The sequence below is a fragment of the Leguminivora glycinivorella genome, chromosome 18 (genome assembly GCF_023078275.1).
Source record: "Leguminivora glycinivorella isolate SPB_JAAS2020 chromosome 18, LegGlyc_1.1, whole genome shotgun sequence".
NCBI classification, from domain to species: Eukaryota; Metazoa; Arthropoda; class Insecta; order Lepidoptera; family Tortricidae; genus Leguminivora; species Leguminivora glycinivorella.
The window spans coordinates 8203596-8219655 of NC_062988.1; the positions used below are offsets into that span (position 1 = coordinate 8203596).

Genomic DNA, 16060 nt, shown 5'->3' on the forward strand with positions numbered 1-16060 from the left:
TGTTAATCCGGACAAATGTCAAGCTATTGTTTTAGGAAGCCCCCGTATGATTCCCGTATGATCTATTTCTTGTTGCACCAATTATATACGAGAAAACCGTGATTCCCTTGTCAGCGCAAGTTAAGGATCTTGGCTTAATCTTGGACAATGGGTTGACATGGGAGCCACATGTGGCCGATGTCAGTCGCAAGGTGACTAACACATTACGGACGCTTTACAGACATAAAAACTTTTTGCCGGCTAGCACCAAAACATTACTTGTTCAGTCCTTAATACTACCTATAATTGATTACGCTGATGTGTGTTGCACTAACATTACACAAGTCTCACTGCCTAAACATGATCGTCTTCTTAACAACTGCATCAGATTCGTGTTTAACCTCCGCAAATATGACCACGTCTCTCCCTTTCGCCGAAAACTCCAATGGCTCCCAATTCGTGACCGCAGGTCATTGCGAATCTTATGTACCCTGTATTCAATTATATTTGATCCAGCTGCACCCATTTATCAGGTCCAAATTTGAGTTTGTAAGAGCCCGCCCCGGTTGTGTACTTCGTGATTCTCGCACTGAGAGAAATTTGCATTGTGAATTTAACAAGTTCGACTTGTTGCGGTTTATCCGTTTGAATCAGCCAAACGTATGTTTAAAACAATATGTGTCAGGTTGTTTTTATAAAATCGACTTGTTGATTCAAATATATTGCCGATTCAAATGACAAGTGGCTTGTTGTTCGAACCAAAGAGCACGTAGGCGCTATTTTAACCAAAAAACTTGTTGAACGAACATGAAAACTTGTTGTATTTTCTCTCAGTGCGTACACTGAAGCTAGCTGTACTCCCACATCGGATTGGCTTCTTGTCAAGCTCATTCAGGTTGTCAAGCGATTCGTCTGTGGAATGCGCTCCCCTTGCCTATCACTATCAGACAGTCTCAGAACAAATTTATTTTTAAAACCAAGTTGCGTAAGCATTTATTTGAAAACATTCGTGACTAAGTATTTATGTTGTGTCTCACACTAGGTACAAAATTATCAGATATATGTATGTTTTATTTGTACATACATACATACATACAATCACGCCTGTATCCCATAAAGGGGTAGGCAGAACACATGAAACTACTAAAGCTTCAGTGCCACTCTTGGCAAATAAGGGGTTGAAAACGAAACTGTGACATTGCAGTGACAGGTTGCCAGCCTCTCGCCTACGCCACAATTTAACCCATATCCCATAGTCGCCTTCTACGACACCCACGGGAAGAAAGGGGGTGGTGAAATTCTTTACCCGTCACCACACAGGCACCGGATGTTTTATTTATATAGTATATAATATATATTTTAATCTGACCATATAAATGTATATTTATATTTATTATATATAAGTATGTACATTGCGATTGCAATTTTGACCTGTGTTTTCATATTACCTACTTCTTTTTTTGTAAATTTGTGCAATAAAGTTTAAATAAATAAATAGATATTATAAAATGTGCACAGGTATCTATCAAAATCACTGCCAAGTGTCAACTTAGCTGGGAAAAACAGCTGATCTGTATTTGTATTCACTCAACGTAGCCTACTTTGCGGATCTGTTTATAATTCTGATCGTATCTCACGTCATTTTGCCTAATAAGATGTCAGGTAAATGCAAACAGTATAGCGAACAAAATATAAGACAATACTGAGTTTGTTTCCAACAACAAATTATATAACCTAACCACAAAATTAAAATTTTGAAAAAAATCCCGACATAGTGGACCGATTTTCATGAAACATGGCTAAGAACACTCCCGACTAACTCAGCTTTCAAACAAAAAAAAAACTAAATCTAAATCGGTTCATCCGTTCGGAAGCTACGATGCCACGGAGAGACACATACACAGACACACAGACAGACACGTCAAACTTATAACACCTCTTCGTTTTTGCTTCTGGGGTTTAAAAAAAATACGTTATATTACACGACATTACGCCCAATTTCAGTGTGTTTTCACATTAACCGATCCAATATCGGATGTAGGACCGATATCCCATACCTACATTACAAGCGCCATTGGATTTTTTCCATTGAAATCTTTCCGACATCCGATATCGGATCGGATAATGTGAAAACGGCCTTACACATCGAGACACCTAAAAGCCAACCGGGATAAGTGGCGTACACGAAGGCAGGCCTTATGCATGATGCTGATAATGATGATGAAAAACCAACCGTAATCGAGGATATTGTAGTATTGTACCTACTTACGTATATAAGTTACCTTTAGTGTCGAATAATTATAATGTTACTCACATTACACTGCACTTCCTAATTACCCTTATTACGTACCTCCCATCCGTTTGAGGTTTTAATTAAGGCAATATTATGAGGTCGCCTTACAGTCCCCTAAAGCCCTACCTAGCCAACCCCACAATCGCTTACGCATCGTAGGGAGAGCTCTCCCTATCGCACTTCTGTCACACCTCGGACGCTGGCGATCAAATATGTGACATTATCAGGATAAAGGGACCCTATTGTCGATGGCACTTACGGCGTTATGAGCGATGTTCGTGTACAAATACGACGCCACGGGACGTAAGCACCATCGAAAATAAGGTTCCTTTACCCATATAACGTCAAATGTATGAATGAGGCGACACAGTACAGTCTAAGCTCGTATAGGTGAACGCGTACCATGCTTCTTGAGTGAGATATGACAGGTCGATTGGTCTCGTCTTAGACACGCGATAACTGTGAAGTAACCAAGAGCGGGTGGGCGGCACTTTCAGTGGGGGAGCGGGAGTGGCCATACTGTACGATAGTACTCTTTATGCTTTTGTAGTGGCGCGACAGAGCCATACTGATTCGATCGCCGCGTAGCGTCAGCGGTTGCCACCCTGGCTAGGCCGGCAGGCAATGGCACATCATCTTAATAGCCCGTTAGGGCTGCCACAGCTATTTTTCTTTCGAAATAATAAAGTTCAGAAGAAATAAGGTGTTTATTATTCGGAGCTTGTATTTTGGAGGCCTCCGCCTTTATTTACACATGCGTAACCGGTTTTTACGTAAAAATATCGGTATTTTAGCATTATTTTTTGTTTTTTTTTTGGTTTATTATTTATTTATTTAAACTTTATTGCACAATATAACAAATAAAGTACAAATGGCGGACTTAATGCCAAAAGACATTCTCTACCAGTCAACCAACAGGCTAAACAGAAAGAGTAGTGGGTGCAGGCTTTAAAAAAAAAAGGTAACTGAAAATGAAACATAAATGTAGCAAATAATACATATTGTCAATAATAAACTACACACACATATATATCTATAAAATTACATAAACTTACATGTATATATATATATATATATATATATATATATATATATATATATATATATATATATATATATATATATATATATACTACATATTAGTAGTCGGACAACATACTAAATAGGTACGTTACGTACGAGCTTTTATTATTCAAAATTTTTGGCGAGTTCGCGGCTTTTTTTAATAGACCTTTACAGTATTTATTTCTTTCTTTATTTATATACAGCGCAATTTTAAGGCAATTCTTAGTCTTTGTTTTGGGTGGGCTTTAGTACCTATATGGATTTCTTTACTATTTTTTTTATCATTTATAAATAAAGATCGTTCATTTAGTTTAAAGTACTTACTTTTTTATTCAGGAAACAAAGAAATGTTTCAAAAACTACAAAACTTATAAATTCAAACTGCTAAGGAATGGAATGCGTCTCGTTATATATTTAAGAGTGAATAGGTCATCGTCATCATCATCACAGGCCTTTGCGTCTATTGCAGACGATTTACACATTGCTGTTTCTTGGTGACTGTGGAGGCCGATTCGCGAGAGGCACGACCTGCCACATTTCTGGCAGAGAAAATAAATAAATATTGGGGACACCTTACACAGATCAACCTAGCCCCAAACTAAGCAAAGCTTGTACTATGAGTGCTAAGCGACGATATACATACTTAAATAGATAAAAATACATACTTATATACATAGAAAACATCCATAACTCAGGAACATCTGTGCTCATCACACAAATAAATGCCCTTACCGGGATTCGAACCCAGGGCCGCGGCTTAGCAGTCAGAGTCACTACCGACTGAGCCAGACTAGTCGTCAAAATTCTGGCAGAGAATAGGCTATGTACAAGTATTAATAGTGACAACCCTAGCTCCTTATAGTCCTTAGGATAGAACTGGGACAGTAATGGCAGGTAGCATTTTCCAGCGCATTGCCGGCCGCTCGCAACTGCTATTTGCCTGCTGCATGTTCTGTATAGGTTGCATCCTGGTTTATCCTTTTCCACTCTTTATTATTACATTACATTGTATTATATTAGATAATAAGCTAATTTTCACTGTAATATCAATTGTTATAGCACTTTAAGTTCTCGCGCTTTGTACACAGTCATATTTACAGTCACATACAGGTCAAACGCGATTAATTAATATTATTTTACCTTTTTTCCCAACGTTTCGGCCAGGCTATTAACTAAAAGCGGGTAGATTATATTTATTTGTCTACCCCGAATATTTATTTAAATGTATATCGGGTAGTTTTATGGTGTTTACATCTCCGGTGACACTTTGCTGGGACGTCAGTCTTCCGCAACCACGGCCAGTGCAACCTGGCCGAAACGTTGGGAAAAAGGTAAAATAATGTTAATTAATCGCGTTCGAACTGTATGTATACTTAAATATATCAATTGTTGAACTAAAATATATCAAAGGCCGAGCAGTGTTTGAAAACATAAAAACAAGTATGTTATATTATACCGAATTGGTCGTTTAGAGTCACAAGAAAATATTTTAACTTAATATAGGAGTAAGGTGATTCAAAAGTTGGTACCAAGTTTCATGTTGGTAGCACAAAACTGTATATACCTATCTACCTATGAAGTGAATTTACGAGTAAAATCCTAGCTGCTTCATCTCGGATCTTTAGAACCCTTACTTACTTACAAATTAATACTTACCTCTTTATTAATATGTATTACTTACACCACAGTATAATAAAGAGTACTATCGTACAGTATGGCCACTCCCGCTCCCCGCTGAAAGTGCCGCCCACCCCCTCTCGGTTACCTCACAGTTACCGCCTGTCAAAAATGCGAACAGTTTTGACATTGTTCACTCATACAAGCATAGTACGCGTTCACTTACACAAGCTTAGACTGTGTGCTAGGAACGCGCCTCTTTCATATATTTGATCGCCAGTGTCCGAGGTGTGCTTACACCAAACGCCAACGTTACTCAATAAACTTGTGAAATAAAATCCGAGAGTAGGATACAGGTACGGGTAAGTACCTAAGTTCGTAAACTACTCGTAACTAGACTTACTTTGACCTAGTTTCAGCTGTCTTGTAGGTACATATACAACGTGTTACACTAGTCACCGAAAACTTGAGACACCCCGTAGGTATTTACTTTAGAATCACTTATATAGTAAACCTACCTAGTACCTGTAAATTTATCACTTATATAGTTAACAAACTCAAAAAATTCAACGTTACATAACTCATTATCATTTATTTATTCATCATTTTCATCATTACGTTATTTCACAAATTTCACTAATACAAACAGATTTATTATCTATGCAACTGTAAAAACTGATTAATTGAATTCAGCCGCCCGTATCATTCGCGGGGACTGGACTCAGAAGTCACATATTAAAAAAAAGTATAAGGGACCCTAACTTTGTTGAATGTTGACTACGGAACCCTAAAAAAACCCCCGTAGGTAAAAGTCATACTGAGAAACAGTGAGTGAGTGAGTCGCGAGTGTTGTGTGTCGACAAGGTGACATCCTTAGTGCACAAAACGTTCAAGTAGGTAGTCAGGTCCAGAATGCGGGTAGTTCGAAAAACTCGTACAGCTAGAAGATGTTGATGTCAACTTGCCAGTATGCTCCGAGACCACGGGGACAATGCCGTCCTTGAAACGTAGAAGGTTAGTTTTTAAAAACATAGTTGTACCTACGCGATTAAGGCCCGTTTGTAATTTTATGGGGAGAGAAAGTTTATGGGGAGAGCCTAAGTCAACGATTGTCACTTCGGGCGGTGAAGGCTTTAAAACCATACAATATTTTAGTTCAGATTTTCACTATAGAAAAACATCTAGAAATATGTAACTTAGTACCTATTAAGCAAAGACATATGTAACTCCGTATAGACGGATAAAGTCTAAGAAAACAACGTAGGTATCTCAAAGCCCTAGAGAAAAAGGTACGGTGGCCTAGATGGTGTTACACCTTTGGGCACACCTCGGACACTGGCGATCAAATATATAAAAGAGGCGCGTTCCTAGCACACAGTCTAAGCTTGTGTAGGTGAACGCGTACTATGCTTAGTATGAGTGAAATATGTCAAGTCAACTGTTCTCGTTTTTGACAGGCGGTAACTGTGAGGTAACCGAGAGGGGTGGGCGGCACTCTCAGCGGGGAGCGGGAGTGGCCATACTGTACGATAGTATATTCTTTATTATACTGTGCTTTGGGGAACGCTCGGCTAGATGGCGCTAATATTAATATTTGACATTTTAACACATATCAAGCTAACAATATGGGCCAAATTGTGAAAACTGAGGTTCAAAAGTTTTAAGCTTGTGTCGAGAGATGGCAGTCTATGCACTGTGATTACACATTTTACTTTGACAGTAACTCTCTATAACTCGATCCTCTTTGGTATTTGGTAAGAGTTGAGAAAGAGAGAAGTATGTTTGCTATTAGATTAATAAAGTTTTTCTAGTTAGTTTTCTGTTGTTGTATTAACGATATTTATTTATATGTAATAATTAACTCTGAAAGTAATATAAGTTTGTTTCATAATACAATTAGGCGTATAACTAATTATGACTGTAAATATATAATTATGTAGAAAGATTTAAGGTAAAGCGGGGCAAATCTCGACTGGGGGACAAATGTAACTAATTCATTTTTTCCATTATGATGTTGACTTCTACACGTACCCACTGAACACGCCTACTATATATATCCGGTGGACTCTATTTAATAATGCAAACATTGTAAAACATGGAAAAAATGGACCAGTTACATTTGGCCCCCTCCCGCAGTCGATATATGCCCCGCTGTAGGTGCCTTAGGTGAAATTGCCGTTTGGCATAGTTTGGATATAAATTGTAGCTACCAAAGATAATGATGATCTGGCGATCTAGCATAGCGTAGTTGTCGCGCGCGAGTCCATACACATCTAACGCGACTTCTAGTATGAACACGCGCGCGAGAGCGCAAGTTCAATTGTGCTAAACCGACTGGATTATACATATGGACGGACTATGGAATGTTGAAAGAAAAGGAGGCAAATACTGGCTAAATAAGAAGAAAGATAGAAGAAGAAAATTTCGGTACGGGCATCTGTTTGTATGATGAGCACAGTTCCTGAGTCATGGATGTTTTTTTAGAAAATCATGTCCTTGATTATGAATATATCAAGTAAATATTACTACATACTAATTAACATTTTTTGTTGTAATTAAGTTTTATATTACAAGTTAGAACGAAATTTAGGTACCTACATGTAATACGAGTGGAGTAAAACTACTGCTGGAACTGTACTTCCAACCATGGATCCCATAGCGAAACCAGGGTGCGTAGCCGAATGGCACAAACGCTCACGAAACGAAATCGCTCTTGCGTTATTGGCGAGACAGAGCCAGACTACGTTTCGTTTTCGTTTGGCGTCGGAGAAATGCCATTCGGCTACGGGGCCAGGTGGTTTTGACTTGCCATGAAAACTTTGGTGTCGAGTGAACAGACTGAGGACTGGTCACGGGCGCTGTAATTACTTCCGCCATAAATGGGGTTGGCGGGACTCTGCGCTCTGCGAGTGTGGTGAAGAGGCTCAAACCATTGAGCACATTATACAGCGCTGCCCTCTGCATGCTTTCCCAGGCCCTCCGGAAGACCTGTTTAAATTAACACCTGACGCAATCTCGTGGCTTGGGACCCTGAATGTGGACTTATAATTCTAGCTACATATTGTTTGAAAGTTTATGTAAATGCGCCATACGAATAAATAAATAAATGTATTTATGAAAGCTGTAGGCCTATAATTAAGTCTTATTTTATAAAACAAAAGATTTCTTGAATACGCCAGCCACGATCACGCAAATTAACCTAATAATCTAACCATAATTAAAACACAGTGACTAAATCATTATTAACGCGTGTGTTGCCCTTTTCGGCTTAAGGCACTGGTTACACCAGGCGAGTAAGCGATGAGTAGCCTTAGGACTTTTTATGGCATACCGTGGTTCTAAAATCCGTGGAGTCGACATATGAAAAATTTTCGAAGTCAAAGTCAAAGTCCAGCACTGCAGTATGATGTCATATTAAATAAAAATGTTTTTATACATACTGTCACAACGTTACCTAGTTAATTTTAATCGAACGTAGTTAATTTTAACTAATAATATTATTTATTAGTAAATTTTATCATAATCCTATATTTAATACCAAAAAAATACTATTAAGATGAAATCAACTACGTTCGATTAAAATTAACTCAGTGACGATGTGACAGTATGTATAAATATTTATATTTAATGTGACATCATACCGTTGGACTTTGACTTTGACTTTGAAAATTTTTCACATAGCGACTCCACGGATTTTAGAACCACGGTATGCCATAAAAAGTCCTAAGCCTAGCAATGAGCTATCGGCATCGGCAATAGAAACGAAAAAAAAATAATCGCACTAAATTAAAGAGACGCGATGATAGCGTGAGCGATGAACATATAAATCGCTCACTCTCTTTTATTTACACAGGAGCGACTATCTTTTGTTCCTTTCTAACGCTCATAGCTCATCGCTTGCTCACAAGGTAGGATCAGTGCCTCATCCCCTAGTGCAAACTTGATCGCAAATCTTATTTAATATATTCAGCAATTTCAAGCTTTATTATCGATACGCAAAATTGGTTTCGGAATATCAATTCACGAGAGATACGGTGTTGCCAAGTTCGTAGGATAAAAGAGATAAACGTGCCTGTGGGTATATTCGAAACACGTTTAGGTTAATCCCATTATTTGTATACAGCGTGTGGATTCCATACGGGCGAATAATGTATCCAGTTATAGTATCTAACCATACAAATCATATAGTATAATCATTTTATTAAAAAGTGTTATTAATTAAGAGTAATTATTTTTTTAAATCTGACCAAGCAGCAATGTACGCCGTCCATATTAACTTGACATGACACAAACGTCATGTCGTAATGACGTTTAGGTAAGGTACGCTAATTGATGTGGACGTAATACATTGCGTGCTGAATTATTATGTATGAAAAAGTAATATCTCATCTATTCAATAAAAAACTATGTAGTTAGGCTCCTTAGGTCCAATACTAATCGTTATTCAAATATTCGCCCGTATGGAATACACACGCTATATTTATTATAAAGTAGAAACATGGATACGTAACTTTGTTATCGAATTATTGTATTATTATAAGTATATTCTGCCCTCTGGCTGGAAAATGTCATCAGACTGCTGCGCAAACAAAGTTACTGCACTTCCCGGCTACAAAAAATAGTGTACCTACACACCTTGGCTAGTAAAATCAGCAATTCTCAAAAAGTTAAACTTGTTTTTTTTTATTCCTATTTTGTTGTACCAAGATTTTTTTGGTGAATTGAGATTTTAGTAAGTTTTATTTCGTCAATAAGATTTTCTAGTATCTATATTTTCTTAATTAATAACAATTATCCTGTATATATCTTACGAAAGTCGACTTATTATATTAGTTAGATTACTACATTTTGGTAACAAAATACGATCAACTAAAATTTGCTGACGTGGCTAAGTACAAACATTTTGAGAACTGCTGAAATAAGGAAATCTCAGATCACATGTTTGATGACCTCGACTTTGCCTTTGCCGACAATGACAGTCAGATACTTGAACAGCTTTCATAAATACATGTAGGAACCTAAATTTCGTTCTAACTTGTAAAAAACTTTATTAACAGCAAAAAATATTAATTAGTATGTAATTGATATACTTATTCATAATCAAGGCCATGATTTAAAAAAAAAACATGCATGACTCAGGAACTGTGCTCATCATACAAACAAATGGCCTTACCGAGATTTGAACCCGGGACCGCGGCTTAGCAGGCAGGGCCTACGCGCCCACACACACACACACACACACACACACACACACACATACACGCACACGCACACGCACACGCACACGCACACGCACACGCACACGCACACGCACACACACACACACACACACACACACACACACACACACACACACACACACACACACACACACACACACACACACACACACACAAACTAGTTTAGGTTAATTAGTTTAGGTTTAGTGAACTACTAGGGTCAGACTGAAAACCAGCGTTGCAGTAAAAATTACTGCAACATTATGCTGAGTCGCGGCCCTTTTTAATATCCATGTTTGACCTAATTATTTTAATTTTAACATTGTAAACATTGTGATATTAAATAAAGCCATTCTTTGTCTATGTCTAAAACATGTGAAAAGCAGTATGTGTCCATTTCTTTTTTAGGGTGCGCCAAAGTTCATATAAAATTGTTATATAGATTATTTAGTAGTCCGAAAATGTTTCTCATACAATTTTACATTATAATGATCATTATTTATAACAATTTTATGTTAATAACTATCGTAACTTCGAATGACTTATGTTCATAATGACATTCATCATAAATACGTTTTATACTAATGTTTATGTTTATATACTTATTGATCAGAACTATTTGGTAATATGCAGACATTAAGAGGATACGGTAGCGAAAATGCTAAAATGGAAAGGAGCCCCCCTTTCAACTTGGGAATTAATTATTAACCAGATTTATCGAAAAAAATTGTCCATTAAGAACAACTCAGTCAAAAGATATTTCAAAAAAATCTTTAAAATCGAGGTTCCGCTCTCGACTCTTTCCTCCTTCAAAACTTAATCAATCGGAACGAAATTTGAGAATCTGAATAACAATGAAATAATCTATGTCGGACCGTTTAGCTTTTTAGGGTTCCGTAGTCAACTAGGAAGCCTTATAGTTTCGCCATGTCTGTCTGTCCGTCCGTCCGTCCGTCCGTCCGCGGATTATCTCAGTAACCGTTAGCACTAGAAAGCTGAAATTTGGTACCAATATGTATATCAATCACGCCAACAAAGTGCAAAAATAAAAAATGGAAAAAAATATTTTTTTTAGGGTACCCCCCCTACATGTAAATTGGGGGCTGATATTTTTTTTCATTCCAACCCCAACGTGTGATATATTGTTGGATAGGTATTTAAAAATAAATAAGGGTTTACTAAGATCGTTTTTTGATAATATTAATATTTTCGGAAATAATCGCTCCTAAAGGAAAAAAAAGTGCGTTCCCCCCCTCTAACTTTTGAACCATATGTTTAAAAAATATGAAAAAAAAACACAAAAGTAGAACTTTTTAAAGACTTTCTAGGAAAATTATTTTGAACTTGATAGGTTTAGTAGTTTTTGAGAAAAATACGGAAAACTACGGAACCCTACACTGAGCGTGGCCCGACACGCTCTTGGCCGGTTTTTTGGTTAATTGTTACTAATCTTGAGTATCCCACCTTTTTTTGCGCCACAATGAAAAAGGCCGTTTTTGGAAATTTTTGATTGGCTCTATCAAAAAAATCAAAACGGTTCGACACAGATAAAAATAATAACAATCTGTGTTGAAAAAATCATTGCTCTACCTTCAAAAACCAGGGAGGAAATAGTCGAGAGCGTTTGTATGGAGAATTGACCCCTACAGTATCGTCTTAAACGTCGATACGAACTGTACATTATCCCAAAGTTTCATCCTTGAGAATTTGAGGAAGGTCTGGCGGCTGTTGGCTCTTACTCCATTAATATTGACATAATACTTGTATTGAGTGCATAATTGAATACAGAATAAACTAATTAACAAAGTATTAATTCCCAGGTCAGAGCCAAGTCCTAACCGCTTAAGCCATCTGTAATGGCCACCCATTGCATGTGTGCGTAGCATTGTAGATGTCTCGATTCTGAGCTAGTGAAAGAAATAGAGTATACTTCTTAATAATTATATTACTTAAAAAAGTTTATAGTATTAAAACAAAAATCCATACTAATATTATAAATGAGAAAGTGTGTGTCTGTTTGTCCGTCTTTCACGGCAAAACGGAGCTACGAATTGACGTGATTTTTTACGTGGAGATAGTTGAAGGAATGGAGAATGACATGTGCTACTTTTTGTCTCTTTCTACCGCGAGCGAAGCCGCGGGCAAAAGCTAGTTGAGTATACAAGTTTTAATGACATTAAATAAAAAAATAGTTGGTTGAAAAACTGTCATAGGACAAGCATCTCGTTTTTAGGGTTCCGTAGTCAACTAGGAACCCTTATAGTTTCGCCATGTCTGTCTGTCCGTCCGTCCGTCCGTCCGTCCGCGGATAATCTCAGTGACCGTTAGCACTAGAAAGCTGAAATTTGGTATCAATATGTATATCAATCACGCCGCCAATCAAGTAGTAAAATAAAAAGTGGAAAAAAATGTTTTGTTAGGGTACCAACCTACATGTAAAATGGGGACTGTTTTTATTTTTTCATTCCAACCCCCACGTGTGATATATATTTTGGATAGGTTTTTAAAAATTAAAAATTAATAAGGGTTTACTAAAATCGTTTTTTGATAATAATAATATTTTCGGAAATAATCGCTCCTAAAGGAAAAAAAGTGTGTCCCCCCCTCTAACTTTTGAACCATATGTTTAAAAAATATGAAAAAAATCACAAAAGTAGAACTTTATAAAGACTTTCTAGGAAAATTGTTTTGAACTTGATAGGTTCAGTAGTTTTTGAGAAAAATAGGAAAAACTACGGAACCCTACACTGAGCGTGGCCCGACACGCTCTTGGCCGGTTTTATTGTATCATGCTTCGCTCACCGTCAACAAGGAAGAGCTTCGCACCTTCTGTTAGCTACATCGTAGAAAGTGTAGAAACCACTTTCGTTACCTACCAGGTGCCGTAGCCGAATGGCATTTCTACGACGCGAAACGAAAACGAAACGCCGCGAAAGGTGGTCTGACTCTGTCGCGCCAATATGCAAAAGCGATAGAGATAGATATCTACGAGCGTTTCGTTTCGTGAGCGTTTGTGCCATTCGGCTCTCGAGAACTCTAAATACCCGCTTTCGGGAGTAATAAATCAGCAGTTTTCAGAAAGTTTGTACATAAATTAAGGAAAAAGTTAAATTTGTTGTTATTATTCCTACTTTGTTACCAAGATATTTTGATGAATTAAGATTTTAGTGAGTTTTATTTCGTCATTAAGGTTCGCTAGTATCTATATTTTCTTAATTATAACAATTATCCTGTATATTTATAACTCACGAAAGTCGACTTAGGTTACTAAATGTTGGTAACAAAATAGGATCAGTTAAAATTTGCTGACGTGGCTATGTACAAACTTTTTGAGAACATCTACACATTCAAAAGTTATAAGAATTATAAAAATGACGAAAAAACCTATTAAAAGATTCTATATCGATACAAAATGACTACATTTTATTGGGTATTTATTTTGCCTGGACTGACAATCATTTCGAATTTTCAATCTGTTATCAAAACCTAAAGAAAATAAATTAGAAACTCCTCCAGAAGAAATGTCTGGAAATCAAATACAAAAGGTTAAAGGGTAATTGAAAGGTTAAGGGCTTCTTCCGGAGTTCCACTTTTGTTTTGATTGATAATTTTAATTAAAATATTTTTTTTCTGTTTACTTGTTTACTTCCATTAAAAGTAGGGAGTTTTTTAAATGTTAAAAGCTATCCTATCATAATTAATTATCCCATTTATGCTCGGCGAAAATTAGGAAGGTCTGGCGGTTCTGGACTGTTGCTTTAAAGACTACCAGGAGGCAATGGCAATGGAAAATTTTGGAGTTTTGCCTTGCTTGCTCTTTAATACGTGGTGACTGGGTAATGTTGACTAGTGTCTCCACGGCTCCCATATTCCTTCGCTGTAACATTAACGGGCAGCACGTGGCCCAACAGGCGGTATCGACCGGCATGGAGGCTCGCAGAGAATCGCCATACGGGCGAGGTGCATATAATAACATCGATTTTGCTCCAAATGGCATATTGCACAGGTTAACAATAGGATCAGAATGATATATGAATTTTCTTTAGGGGATGAAATTGAAGGGTTTTATGTAACTATAATAACTGTAACAGTTGCAGGGTTAGTAGATGATTGGCGCGAGAGTATGTCGCCGCGAGATAGACTACCCATCCTAGTCATTAATATAATTCGAAGAACACGTGTCATCTATCTCGCGGCGATATACTCTCACGGCAATCATGTGCTAACCCTGCGCCGGTTACAGGTGTTTATAATATAAATAAATAGGTACCTACATAATGAAGCTGCCAATGATTCATAGTGGTGTATTATGTGTAGGGTGTATTTCTTCGGTAAGCGTGATTAACTTTGAACGTAATAATATCTACTATATTTATAAACAATAACAACCATATATATCCAATCTCGCTAATGTTTTGTTAACCGAATCACGGTATTTCCTAAAATCCCACACCCATTATAACTGAAACAACAGCCGTTCAACAAACAAAACATTTCAACGTAGTTGTCCATTTACTTTTGACCCTTACTTGCCTCCCCAAATTGCTTACACGAGGGGTCATAAGTTCCTGGATAGACGTGGTTCAATTCTAAAGGGGTGTAAAACTTATAGAGTATTATACACTATTGGCAATTTTCTATTAAGGCTTGTACGCACGAGCCTAGCACGAGCCAAGGTCGACTTGCACGTGTACCCATTTCGATATGAAACCATTTTTAGATTGATTTTACTCAGCTTTGCTGGAGATTATTCGGATTACCTTTATGCAATTTTTACTATAGAAATTAAGAACATTGATACTTTTGGGTGCTTTTTCGAAAGTGATTATTGTAAGCCTATTTCAATAAAAAATAGTATGAATATTTTCATCAAACGGTTAAAAATATAAGCACAATTGACGTGCTTTATTAATCAAGCCTGAAAAAATACTGTTTTTTTTTTTAAATATTGTTTTCAGCCTCTACCATGACGTGACTTTGTAACGTTTCAGAATACGTCACTCTATACCGTAAACCTCACATAAAACTACCTAATTTTTTAATCTAGTAAGTAACCGGTTAAAGCCTGGCCAGAAATATCCGACTGTTGTCAAGAGGGCGCTGATGTATGCGGTGACGGTAGGTAGTTCAGTAGTATGAAGAAAACCGTCACTACTTTTAAAAAAACTTGTATCTTCGTCTGTCAATAAAAATAAAATTGTATTAAGTATGTATGGAATGCATATAGACTTACTGCGTTTTAACTTTGAAGAGCAGCGTGAGATACGTGATTTTTTTCAAAGTAGTGGCGAAATCTAATGGCAACATAGGGCTTAGCGTAGCCATATATTTCTGGTCAAGCATTAGATAATTTACTTACTGTTTACTGATTACAATTGACGACCGGTCTGGCTCAGTCGGTAGTGACCCTGCCTGCTGAGCCGCGGTCCTGGGTTGTCCCCAATATTTATTATTTATTTTTCTCTTTATTTCTTTCAAATCTTAGGCTAGGCTATTTATAATACGAATATAAAAGTAAAATACAAAACCACTTACAAAACAATAAAAAAATATAAACATATTATAAAAAACCTAACCTAGGGTGCCGCCAGCAGCGGGGCAGGGCCCAAGCTGCCGGTGGTTAGGGCTGCAGAGAGAGGAACCGTCGGACTATCCGCGCCGTGTCCAAGATCACCGCCTTCTGCATCTGACCCTTGATCCAACCACCTAGCGAGAGTCTCTCGAGATGTTGGTCGAGACTCTTCGCTATGAGACCGTTCGCTGAAACGACTATCGGGACAATAATCGTCGAATCAACATCCCACATGGCGGTTATCTCGTAAGCCAAGTCTAGGTACTTACTGGATTTGTCCTTCTCGGCTTTCACGAGATTCTCATCATGGGGAAT

The 16060-nt window shown here is 37.4% G+C and overlaps 1 protein-coding gene across 1 annotated transcript in view; it reads left to right on the forward strand.

Annotated features, from left to right (window-relative positions):
• The window catches only part of LOC125235730 (glutaredoxin domain-containing cysteine-rich protein CG31559-like), a 93386-nt gene that overhangs the window by 54229 nt on the left and 23097 nt on the right, over positions 1-16060 (forward strand). The gene's annotated exons all lie outside the window — the stretch shown is intronic.